The following is a 13480-nucleotide window of genomic DNA, read 5'->3' on the forward strand; positions in this document are numbered from 1 at the left end:
TTTCACCCATACCCTTCCAAATACGTCGATTATATTATCGTCGAAATTCCATTTAATTCCCCCTTTCCCAAAATGATAATCTTCAACAAAAAAAATGTTTTTTTTTAATAAAAGTCCCTTTTCTGTGGAAAAATATTTAATAATTTGATGGAATATTCAGTTGACTATGTAATTGTCGTATAATTTCCACAACAGAATTGGGGGAAAGGATTTTTAAAATTAATAACGGAAGGATGCCGATCAAGCTTTACGAAATATAATTATACACCTCTAATTTCGAAACAAAATGCACTTGTCTGTCCAAACGGTAAATAACAAAATAAATACTTTACATTATTGTATACAGTAAATATATCATGTTAATAAAATAATTACACCACCCATCGCTCACAGCTCCTATTGTCATTGAGTGTTACTCCGACTCTGCTGTGTGACTCTCAGGAGTCAGGCCGCAGCTCCCAACAAATTCCCTGTTTTCTCCTTAATTGCTGCATTATAGTTAGAGATCCTGAAACATCTGAAATCAGCCCTTTTTCTCTGTTAATTATCTTTTATAGTTGCTAGTACGGGCCCGTAGGTGAGTGCCAGTATGTGCAGCCCTCTCTCGCCCCCCCCCCCACTCTCATCCCTCCTCTCTCACCCCTCTCTTCCCCCGAGTCTCGTCCTCCTCCTATCTCGCCCCTCTCTCTCGCCCCCACTCTCATCCCCCCCCTCTCCCGCAGATATTGGTCGACAGATAAATGGCCGTAACTTGAGAACCGCTCGTCCGATTAATATCAAACCTCGAAAAGGCACATCCGTGGGTCCCCAGCAATATTGCTGGCAATTTTCAATCAGATCAGACCGTCAATCATGCAAAAAATAAATAAATAAATAAACAAACATTAGTTGTGACGTCATTCGTGACGTCATAGCACCGTGTCTTGTCATTGGTCGACAGATAAATGGCCGTAACTTGGGAACCGCTCGTCCGATTAATATCAAACCTCGAAAAGGCACATCCGTGGGTCCCCAGCAATATTGCTGGCAATTTTCAATCAGATCAGACCGTCAATCATGCAAAAAATAAATAAATAAAAATAAACAAACATTAATTGTGACGTCATAGCACCGTGTCTTGTCATTGGTCGACATATAAATGGTCGTAACTTGGGAACAGCTTATCCGATTAATATCAAACTTTGAAAAGGCACATCCGCGGGTCCCCAACAATATTCCTGTCAAGTTTCAATCAGATCGGACCGTCAATCGTGCAAAAAAAAAAATAATAATAATAAATAAATAAACATTAATTGTGACATCATAGCTACGTGTCTTGTCATTGGTCGACAGATAAATGGCCGTAACTTGGGAACCGCTCGTCCGATTGACATCAAACCTCAAAAAGGCACATCTGCGGGTCCCCAGTAATATTCCTGGCAAGTTTCAATCAGATCGGACTGGCGGTCGTCGAGAAACGGCGGTCGCAGACAAACAGACAAACATACAGACACACACACACACACAGAGATTGCTGGAAATATAGATAGACTCGGACGTGCCCGTAAAAAAACAAAATAAATAAAATAATAATAATAAATAAACCACACAGGCCGTTTCTTCGCTCTCACGTGCCCGTACCTGTGTGGCCTGGAAGTTCGATATTATTCGCAGTTACGATTATTCACAATTTAGTTTTAATACCCAATTATTCAATTAGCGCCAACGTATTTTACCTTTTCGCAATATCGTGGCAAGGAAAAACAAAAAGAGAAAAGAGAGAGAAAAAAAATTTACTTCCTGGTACGGATCATACCAGCACTCTGATGTTACCGAGATTTATACATCGTCTAATATGAAAACGATCATAACTCGGGCCATTGTGTTTATGTATAAATGCGCAAAAGAAATCGAAAAATTATTAGAACACACGAAGTCATCACTCTCCGGAAGCCCGTACGTTGTAATTCGTAATGGGGAACGCGGCTGAGCTTCCCTTCCCCATCGGCCACGCCCACGCAACAACGTGTCTTGTCATTGGTTTGGTAAATAAATGGCCATAACTTGGGAAGCACTTGTCCGATTAACATCAAACCTTGAAAAGGCACATCCTCAGGTCCCTAACAATATACCTGGCAACTCTCAATGAGATCGGACCAGTGGTTGTCAAGAAACAGCGGTCACAGACACACACACACGCACGCACGCACGCACGCACACACAGACTGCTGGAATTATAGATAGACTAGTACGTGCCCGTAAAAAATAAAAAAAATAAAAATTAACAAATAAATATTCAAACCGCGAGCAACAAACACCAACCACGCAGGCAGTTTCTTCGTTCTCGCGTGCCCGGACGTGCGTGGCCCGGAAGTTCGAATATGATTCGCAGTTACGATTATTTGCAATTTAGTTTTAATACCCAATTATTCAATTAGCGCCAACGTATTTTTTCCTTTTCGCAATGTCGTGGCAAGGAAAAACAAAAAGAGAAGAGAAGAGAGAGAAAAAAAATTTACTTCCTGGTTCGGAGCATACCAGCACTCTGATGTTACTGAAATTTATGCACCGTCTGATATGAAAACGATCATAACTTGGGGCATTGTGTTTATCTATAAATGCGCATAAGAAATCGAGAAATTATGAGAATACACGAAGTCATCACTATCCGGAAGTCCGTACGTTGTAACCCGTAATAATGGATCCGGAAGTGCATACGTTGTAACCCGTAATGGAGAACGCAGCTGAGCTTCCCTTCCCCATCGGCCACGCCCATGCAACAACGTGTCTTGTCATTGGTTTGGTAAATAAATGGCCATAACTTGGGAAGCACTTGTCTGATTAATATCAAACCTTGAAAAGGCACATCCTCAGGGCCCCAGCAATATACCTGGCAAGTTTCAATTAGATCGGACCAGTGGTTGTCGAGAAACAGCGGACACACACACACACACACACACACACACACACACACACACACACACACACACACACACACACACACACACACACACACACACACATTGCTGGAATTATAGATAGATAATTAACAAAAATGTATTTGCTATGGTTGGTAAGAATGCTTCAATTAGCAATATTTGGCCTATTACTGTTATGTTGACAAGTCGTGGCCAAAGCAACAATCTATGTATAATTCTAGCAATGTGTGTGTGTGTGTGTGTGTGTGTGTGTGTGTGTGTGTGTGTGTGTGTGTGTGTGTGTGTGTGTGTGTGTGCGTGTGTGTCCATCTGTGACTGCCGTTTCTCGACAACCGCCGGTCCAATCTGATTGAAACTTGCCAGGAATATTGCCGGGGCCCCGCAGATGTGCCTTTTCGAGTTTTGATGTCAATCGGACGAGCAGTTCCCAAGTTACGGCCATTTATCTGTCAACCAATGACAAGACACGGTGCTATGACATCACGAATGATGTCACAATTATTGTTTGTTTATTTATTTTTGCACGATTGACTGTCCGATCTGATTGAAATTTGCCAGGAATATTGCCGGGGACCCGCTGATGTGCCTTGTCAAGGTTTGATATTAATCAGATAAGCGGTTCCCAAGTTACGGCCATTTATCTGTCGACCAATGACAAGACACGGTGCTATGACATCACGAATGACGTCATAATTAATGTTTATTTATTTATTTTTGCACGATTGACGGTCCGATCTGATTGAAACTTGCCAGGAATATTGCTGGGGACCCGCGGATGTGCCTTTTCGAGGTCTGATATTAATCGGACAAGCGGTTCCCAAGTTACGGCCATTTATCTGTCGACCAATGACAAGAGAGGGGGGGCGAGAGAGGGCTGCACAGACTGGCACTCTCCTACGGGCCCGCACTAGTACAGCTTAATTACAGTGCGGCGACATCACGCTGTTCAATAATTGGCTATTCTGTCCTGTGTCTTCTGTCACACTTATTGTTGGGTGTGATGTGAGCGGAGATTGCCAGGTGGATTGTGGGCGGAGATTGCCGGGTGGATTGTGGGCGGAGATTGCCGGGTGGATTGCGGGCGGAGATTGCCGGGTGGATTGCGGGCGGAGATTGCCGGGTGGATTGCGGGCGGAGATTGCCGGGTGGATTGCGGGCGGAGATTGCCGGGTGGATTGCGGGCGGAGATTGCCGGGTGGATTGCGGGCGGAGATTGCCGGGTGGATTGCGGGCGGAGATTGCCGGGTGGATTGCGGGCGGAGATTGCCGGGTGGATTGCGGGCGGAGATTGCCGGGTGGATTGCGGGCGGAGATTGCCGGGTGAATTGTGGGCGGGGTTCATGCGGAAGAGCAACGTTTTTTTGTGCCGATTCGTTTTCTGTGTGACGCCAGAAGTTGATTTTCTGAGCAGGAAGTGATAATCTTCCTGTTCCGTTAGTTGTTGACGTACAGCGTTATAACTCTTGTTGGCTATTCTGTCCTGTGTCATCTGTCACACTTATGGCCGCGTACGTCCCTTTGATCTGAGGGCTATAAATAGAAATTTGTCCAACGTCACAACTCTTCCCATCATGCATGCTAATTCACCGTGTCTACATTTAGATTTTATAACTGCAAAATTGTTTCATCATTCTTAACCTAAACTTTTACTGCCCCCAACCACGCGATATCGAAGTATTCGCTTGTTGTTGTTGAGACATTAATCACAAGCAGCTGGATATTATGAATTGCATGACGCACGATGGTGCAGGTTATAGTAAGTGAGGTCACGTCTGGTAATCACCCTAACCAGAAGGTAGCCCGGAACGGAACCACACACCTTCTAAATTTGCAGGATACAACGTATGGTGTTTGCGTCACAAAACATACAGTGTCGAAGAGCGTTGGCGAGGTTGCGCATGTATGCACACGGCACATTTATCAGGCAAATGCTAAACAAGAATAATTTGAAATGGGACAACAATTCAGGTATCGGAGGAGGACTCACGTATCGTAACATTGCCGTGCTCGACGTACGTGGGTGTGGCTGTTCATTTTGAGCAGAATGTCCGGAGGGTAGATCAAACTTGACACTCTTAGGTGGGAGACTGTGGGGTAGGTCCTTGTCGCCAGTAGGTGGCTCCTCGCCGGCGGGTGGCGCCTCAGGCACAAGGTGCTGATAATCCGGACGGAGATGACGGTTTCTCCTGTAGACCCAAACTGACAGCAGTTTGATGTGGTGGAAACGACGCCATCCGATACTGACGATAATACCGGGTGCAAAAGTCATTGTCGTCGAGTCTGCCGTGATGCATCGTCTTGGTGACCAAGCTTCTCATCGCCTTGACAGTGGCCTCGGCGTGGCTATTACAGTGCGGTAGATGCAGCGTGAACATATCATGGTGGACTCCCCACCGCCCCAGAAATTTTTGGAACTCATACGAGGCGAACTGGGTAGTCAGACAGGAAACGAACAGGGACCCTAAGATCCACAAAGGACTGCATAGCCTTGATGAGATCCCATGATGTCGGAGTATGAAGAAACAAATACAGACATAGCCAACCGGACAAACGGTTAACTTAGACCAAGTATGACTTTCCAGCATGTGAGAATAGATCAGCAAATGTGTCCCCGAACACGTCCTGGATGAGGGTTGTATATGAGTGGCTCCTGCTGACTGGCCACATGCTCGACATGTGCCTCGTGGGCGAGTTTTGTTGGCGATATCATTATTGATGTAAGGCCAGAACACGGTTTGTCGAGCTCGACACTTCGTCTACTCCAATTCTTGGTGCGAAGTGTGAAGCTGGTCGAGTACTCCCTTGCGTGCTGCCTGTGGTATCATGTTGCGATGACCGTACAGCACAAGATCTTCGTCCACGGACAACTGATCATGAATTCTGAAGAACTGCTTTAGTCGACAGTCAATCGGCACGATTCAACAGGAATCCGCTGTGGATCATGTTGGATCTATGGTTAGCTGGTCACAGCGATGGTTACTTCCTTTCAATCTGAACAAATGCAAAACTCTTCGCCTCGGTAGAGGTAACATCAGGAAGTCATACCAAATGGGGAATGCAGAATAGTGGGAAGTGATTGGGGAGATCGACCTTGGAATGGGGAATTGAGCTTCAATAAGCATGTGGCAGTTCAGGTTAACAAGGCCAACCAAACACTTGGGCTCATCAAACGATCCTTTGTGAATCTGGATGAAGAAACCCTACCTCTTATGTTCAAGGCACTGATACGCCCACTGTTGGAGTATGGCAACATTGCCTGGCACCCTGGATTCCTGATGGACATCGATGGAGTTACAAGGATGGTTCCCACCCTCAGAGAACTTTCCTATCCAGAGAGACTCCGGTGTTTGGATATGTTTTCGCTTTTGTACTGCCGCCACCGTGGTGATATTGTTGTGGTGCCGGGGTTTGGTGGCGATGACGACTGCTAGACAGAACAGTTGGGCCGTCTCCCCTCCGAACACCCGGAATTGAAGGTCGTCACTCCGGATAACTCCGAAGTTGACGGGTCGCTTGATGGACCGTGGACGCCAATATTTTGACCGCGCGATTAGGGTCTTTTTGTCCGATTCCAATTTACCTAAGTAATCGCACGGTCTAGCTATCCGGGAAACCACACCCCGGCCAGCTTTGTCCGAACCGAGTCACTGTTACCGACGCGGATCCGGCGTAATCGAGCGGGAATTACCAAAGCCCGCCGGTCCAAATAACAATTTACGGCACAATCGGCCTCCCTAATTCTCAAGCCCGAACCATACTGGGTCAAGGAAAGAAAGCACAGACAACAAACTGGAACATTTAACAGTTATTTATTTACAATGTAAGAGGGAGGGAAACACAGAGCAGACTTAACCACGAATATAGATGCAGGCAAATGTACAATGGCAATAACTTAAATGATTTCTACTTATCAGACTAGCCACAGACAGACACACACACCCAAAAATAAATGGACCTCGTGGGTCTTTATTCGGCCCTTCAGCTCGGGATAGAAGGTGAGCTGAGGGTCAGAGTCTGGCCGGGTACCTGGCCGCCTCGTGTGGTTTTACCGACTCGCACTTGTGGAGCTCGGAGTCCGTGGACGGGAACGGGGATCCCCAGCTCGAGCGTTCCAACACAACCCACCACGGTGGGACTCGAACCTACGACCCAGAATCAAATGAGCCCACGATCCTGGCTGCCACAAACGACGGCACGAGCACCACGAAACACCTCCGCCAGGACCACCGAGGAAACCCGAAAAAGACCGCCACTGAGACAGCTCGCCACCCTTCTTATCCCTCCCCCGGGCGGGTGGAAGGATCCGCTCTGAGGGAACTCGCCTCCGGATTGGTCGGGGGGCGTCGGGCGATCGGTGTCTTCCCCTCATTGGACAAGGCGAACATTCCATCTGGCTGGGGTGGGGTCGGCTCTGAGGTGATCTCACCCCGAATGGACGAGGGGAACATTCCATCTTGCTGGGGTGGAGTCGGCCCTGAGGTGATCTCATCCCCGCCTATGTCCGTGGCCTCGAACACATGGGTAATGGCGCTGAAGGAGTGGAGGGGGATTTAATGAAGAAGACGAACTAGAAAGAAACTCGCAGCGCACACATGAAATTCCCATTCGACATAGGGGAGAGATTGTAACTATCCACATATACTTAACGAAATAACTAAACTTTGGGTCAACTGTATGTGTGAAGGCGAATGGTCTCCAGATTCTTAACACTACCCCCCTCCCCCCCTTTTTTATAGACTCGTCCCAAGTCGTAAATTTTCGTGTGCCATGCAGGTGTAGGTTTTTCCCCTAGTACGTTTTACCTACGGATCCCTGAGTGCGACATTTGAATACATGTCCAAAAAATAAATAACCTAGTGCGCTGCGTAACTAAACTATCAGACTCATTCAGACAACTTAAATAAGATTGCCAGCGCTAACACAAACAAACAAGTGGGTTTTAAAGATTATTTACATTTCCTACTATTTACACTAACTATGGCCCAGGACCTGTGGTGTGGACCAGGTGTGTGGTGTGATCTGTGGGGAAAAGGCACAGCAAAGTCAATCATTTTGCAGGTCAAATGCAGTCCCCATGGTGTGGCTGCCTGCAGGGTAGTCCTTGCAAAACTTGAGGAGATGGTTGACACGGGAGAAATGCAAACAAGGGCTAGGCAGGCATGGGGTCAAGGCAAAGGCAGGCAAGGCAAAGTATGGCGAGGCAAATCTCCCGCCCAAAGGCAGAACCGAGGAACTCACTTCTAATTGATTTTGAGAAAACAAAGAAAAACTGCTTTTATATATAGTAAAGCCGTATCCATTCGAGAAGATTTGATTATTCCTTTACAGATGTTAGAGCACTGCCATTTCGATGTCATGTGACTAAAGCGTGGCATCAGATTCGTCCATTGAGATACTAGTTTTTTTGTGGTATTTACCGAATTCTGTAGGAGTTGCTAGGTCCTGCCATGAGCGTACAAGCTTACGTCGGGAACAAATTACAATAACTTATACACTTACATGAAGCCTATAACCTAGTAACTCCAAAATTAGTATTAGCTCAGTTGTGATCAAAAAATGAGTTACTAGGTTTTGCCTTTGGACGGGAGAAATGCGGACCAGCATATGCAGCACAAACAGGTTGGCATATGAAGCTGGCCGGCCTCTGGTCTGGTCCGTGAGGTTCTGGAGGGAGTGCGGTGGTGATGACCGCTCCAAAAACGGGCTCGGACCTACCCTGTCTCCCCCCAACCTATCGCCTTTGCTTGTCTTTGTCCATACCCACTCTCTTAGTTTGCAACAACAAAATTTGGACTTCCCCCCCCTTTTTTTTTCCTTTTATAATTCCAAGTGTCCCTAACCCTCCTACTGTCCTTGTTTGGCTATCCTATCCTACCTACCTACTCACAACCCCTAAGATCCCTCTCGAGGGGAATAAGGAAGAGACAGGTGGATCTGTCTCGAGGCGCAATGGAGCCTCAGAATAACCTCCACAGATTTCAGCAATTTCCCATGGTGGGTCCAGCGGCCCACTGGCATTGAAGGGATGGATGGTGCGAAGGGCTTCACATTTCCTATCGGTCCTATCCTTTATTACACTTTAAACTATCCCTGGGGCTTTTCAACACGCCTGTCTCTTTGAAGTATTAGTTCTTGAAACCATGATTCCCGTCGCCTGTGTTGGTGTCTGTTATAAATTTAGGCCTGGCTCTCAAATTTTCTCTCGTGCCCTTGCACAATTTCGTGGCTGGGCAGCGTGGCTCAATTGGCAGGGATTCCCTTCTGCCGAACTCGAACTACAGCACCCCCTGGCAGCTGAGGCTGTCTCCGAGCCAACCTACTCCGTATGAACACAGGGAGTGCCCTTCCTGGTTGCTCCCCAGTATATGCCCACGTGGCATTTCTGGCGCTCTGGGTCCCTTTCCGAAGGTCGCCGGTGCCAATTTCACGATCCCGGACGCTTGGACCCATGGCCTACTCTAGCCGACTTCTCCGTGCCTGGGGTGCCCTCTACTCAGTACTCAACTTTCCACAGCCATGCTCCCAGCCGGTCAATGGACTCCTGCACCCTTCAAAGAGGTATCGTGCCTTCTTCCAACACCAACAACAAAACCACCTCCTTTTAGTAAATTTAACTAACCCACTAACCAACATTACACTGACTCTGGGTTCCCTTGGGTGGGATTCACTCCTCCCAACCATTCATTCGCACCATGCATTCCACATTCACTCCATTCACACACTCGGGCCGGCTGACCCACTTTCACTCATCGTACTTCGTTCTCTTCATCTCTTTTTTTTATAATTCACATCACACTGACACTCCACCTACGTTCCCCTAACTAGCTCGTGCTCCCCGTCATACCTTATTCAAATGCACATTCCTTTTTACTCTACTGCTAAGCTACGATCCCACTACACGTTCCATGTCTGTCCATGTCTCCCAAAATCCATTTCTAAATCTAACCTAACATTCCCTCTAACTCGTTTCACCAGGCCCCATGGAGGACGGTCTATCTACGCTAACCCAATCCCCTAAACTAGTGCTCCTCTGCCCAAGGGAGGATGCTTTCCACATCCTGGCCGGGGATCGGGTACTCGTGCAGGGATCGGCCATCTTTGCGTCGCCAGAGCGGCGGTTTACAACACGGACGTCCCCTCCATTCGGTCGATACATGGGACCGTAACGTCACCCAGTCAATCGCACCATGCGCTCGCTTTCTAGCCAACCACCATGTGAGCCAGCGTGCTCTACTCACGTGGCTTTCGCGCTGCGAGATCCCCGGTGACGTCACTCACTTACGAACCGCACCGCGAGGCTTGCAACACAAGCGGGAACGGCTGTCGTCCTGGGGACCCGCTCCGCACGTACCGCGAATAGTACTCGCGGCGAGCAGCACGTGGGCCTCTTTACACGGGCTGACGTGGGGCCACGTGCTTTCCACGTATCGTCCTGGACCATGGATTCCCCTAAGCTTAGGTCTGAACCCACATGCTCCAGCCCGTCTTGGCTCGTCCTGAGAATAATTTAAATGCTCTTAATTTGAAGGGAACGGGGGGAGGGGGGGTTTGCTCCGTGCACCCCTGATAGGAGTCCTGTAAATTTCTCTATGGAGGTGGAAGGGTCCGAATCGCGCTCCTGACACCAATTGTTGTGGTGCTGGGGTTCGGTGGCAAGGACGACCGCGAGATGGAGCAGTTGGGCCATCTCCCCATCAGAATTGAAGGTCGTCACGCCGGATAACTCCGAAGTCGACGGGTCGCTTAGTGGACCGTGGACGCCAATATTTCGACCGCGCAGTTAGGGTCTTTTATCTGATTCCAATTTACCTAAGTAGCCGCGTGGTCTAGCTACCGGGGAAACACACCCTGGTAGCTAGACCCCCTCTCACCCCCGATTGCATGAGGGGAACATGCCATCTTGCTGGGACGGAGTCGGCCCCGAGGTGATCTCACTCCCGATTGGACGAGAGGAACATTCAACCTTGCTGGGGCGGAGTCGGCCCTGAGGTGATCTCACCCCCACCGGTGTCCGTGGCCTCGAACACATGCGTCATGGCGCTGAAGGAGTGGAAGGGGATTTAATGCAGAAGACTAACTAGAAAGAAACTCGCAGCGCACACATGAAATTCCCATTAGACATAGGCAAGAGATTCTAACTATCCACATATACTTAACGAAATAAATAAACTTTGGGTCAACTGTATGTGTGAAGGCGAATGGTCTCCAGATTCATAACAATATGATCCAAATGTTTAAGGTGCTCCACGGAATCGACCGGATTAGACTGCAACATTTCTTCACTCTGGCTCAATACCCTTCAATGCGGGGCCACTCCCTTAAACTCTTTGTACCAAGGTGAAAGTTAGACGTGTGGAAAAATTTCTTCAGTCTGAGGGTAGTCAAAGACTGGAACAGTCTTCCCCAGAATGTTGTGGATGCTCGGTCTGTTGAAGCTTTCAAACATGGTCCAGACAACGTTTGGTGGGATGAGCGTTTCCACTTGCACTGACCATCACCCAATCATGAGCACTACATCCTGTACCAACAACCAAATTTACCAAATACCATCCATAGTGCAGACTGGAAGATCTGCAGGACTACCTTCACTTCCATAGACAAGATGATGATGTTGATGATAGAAGACAATACTCAATGTCACAGCATACGTGCTCCTGCAGACCGTCCAGGCCGGGATCATGCAAAGTCGGCTGCTCGTAAACGATGCTCGTCACAGCCAATATGACGACCTGTTGCACATCACATTGAAGGGCCACTGCAGTCTCCTCATCATCTTCCAGTGGAACGTCCACATAATGACGCAACAACGTGTCTAGTATAGCATGATCTGAGCCCTTCCGCCAGATGGCGGTGAAAACGTAGGGCTTCCCCTTCATGACTGTCTGGTGTGGCATGATCCGAGCCCCCATCTTGATAAGCCGCAACCGTGGGTTTTCAATCGCATCCAAAGTGTAGGTTTTGAAGATAGGCACCAATGGCCTCTGATCAATCACGAGATCGAACGCAAGCAGACCGAGGATATACTGTCTGCTTTTGGACATGGACCAATTCACTGCCAATGCCTCAAGCTCGATCATAGCATACAGAGACTCGACGTCGCTTAAGTAGCGAGAACCACATTGCGAAGGTTTACATGAATCCCCATGTCATTGTAACAATACCTATCCAAATCCGTTGAGCCTAGATGTGTCTGTCTGGAGTATCTTAGGCAGCTGAGAGTCGAAATGCACCAAAAGAGGTGGTGACGTCGGTGCACATTTTGTGGAGTCCCACCATCTTGTACGTTCACAGGCCCCAGATATGTCCTTTCCATCGAGATTCAGAAATATCTAATCCAGATACACAGTCTATTTACTAGTAGCAATCCGTCGGAGGTTTCTGTGGCACAAGCTCCTCTGGCCCACATGGCCCACATGGTCGGGAGTTTGTACTACAGGCAGATGCCCCTTTTGGTGAGCTGAGAAAGTTCTCCAAGTCTTTTGTTATGCAGAGACATAGCACTTTCTCTCGTGTGCTTTTCCAAGTATTTTTTTTACTTCTTTCAGAAGTTTTGTTTGCCATTTTAGGTAACAATCGTTATCTCACTCACACAACATTCTTTATGATGCCTCGGAGATCACTATTTCCTGGGGTTTCTGCTCATGCGCACCGAGCATTCTGGAGCGGATTACATCATTTTGAAAGTCTTGTACATATTGGTATGGAAGGAATGGAGGGTAATGCAGAAAGGGTGATGACCGACGCATATTAGCGAGACGGGTGTTACAAACATAGAGGAGAGAAGGGACAGAAACAGAGTTAGACAGAGCACTGCCTGTAGTTGTAGTGGGAGAAGAGGCACAGGGAAGAGACTGCTCGATGGTAGGCCAAAGGTTGGAGATGACTCGACAGAGTAGGATCATTAGTCGGACAGCCTTGGATGTGATGCAGAATACCGATGACTGATGAAGGAGCACCGCCCAAGATATTGAAGCAGTATTCCATCACTGTGGAGGGGTTTGTGGAGGTGATGCTGATATGAATTGAAGTATTTGCAAGCTCTGAGGAGGAAACCAAGTTTCTTGGAGGCAGATTTGGTGATATTGAGCATGTAATGTGAGGCTGCCATGAGAGATTTCTGGAGATGGTGACGCTGAGCATATTAAAAGAGGACTGCTGGAGTTGAGAGCTGGACAAGAGAAGAGGAGGGCTGGCTGTGTTGATCTTGGTGGTTATAAGCAGGGTTTAAGTCTTGAACTGATTGAAGGAGACAAGGTTGTTGGAAACACCATCTGAAGATGATATTGAAATCATGATTGTTTGAAGCAACAGTTGAGAGGCAATCGGCAGTAAGTTACTGGGAGGAGGTGCACTGATATTTACAACTGGTGAAGGAGTGGAGAGTGGAGTCATCAGCAAACGAATGAACAAAGTTGTTCGTAGCTTTGTGGAGGTCATTGGTGAAAATAAGAAAGAGGAAGGGCGAGATGACAAAACCATGAGAGACATCAAATTAATTTGGTAGGGGTAAAAGGGTGCAGGTAAACGCAGGTAGAGATACTGTAGATCGCCCAGCGATCAAG

Source organism: Eptatretus burgeri, chromosome 3 (assembly GCF_056783735.1).
Source record: "Eptatretus burgeri isolate ZD-2024b chromosome 3, Ebu_testis_v1, whole genome shotgun sequence".
Taxonomy (NCBI): domain Eukaryota; kingdom Metazoa; phylum Chordata; class Myxini; order Myxiniformes; family Myxinidae; genus Eptatretus; species Eptatretus burgeri.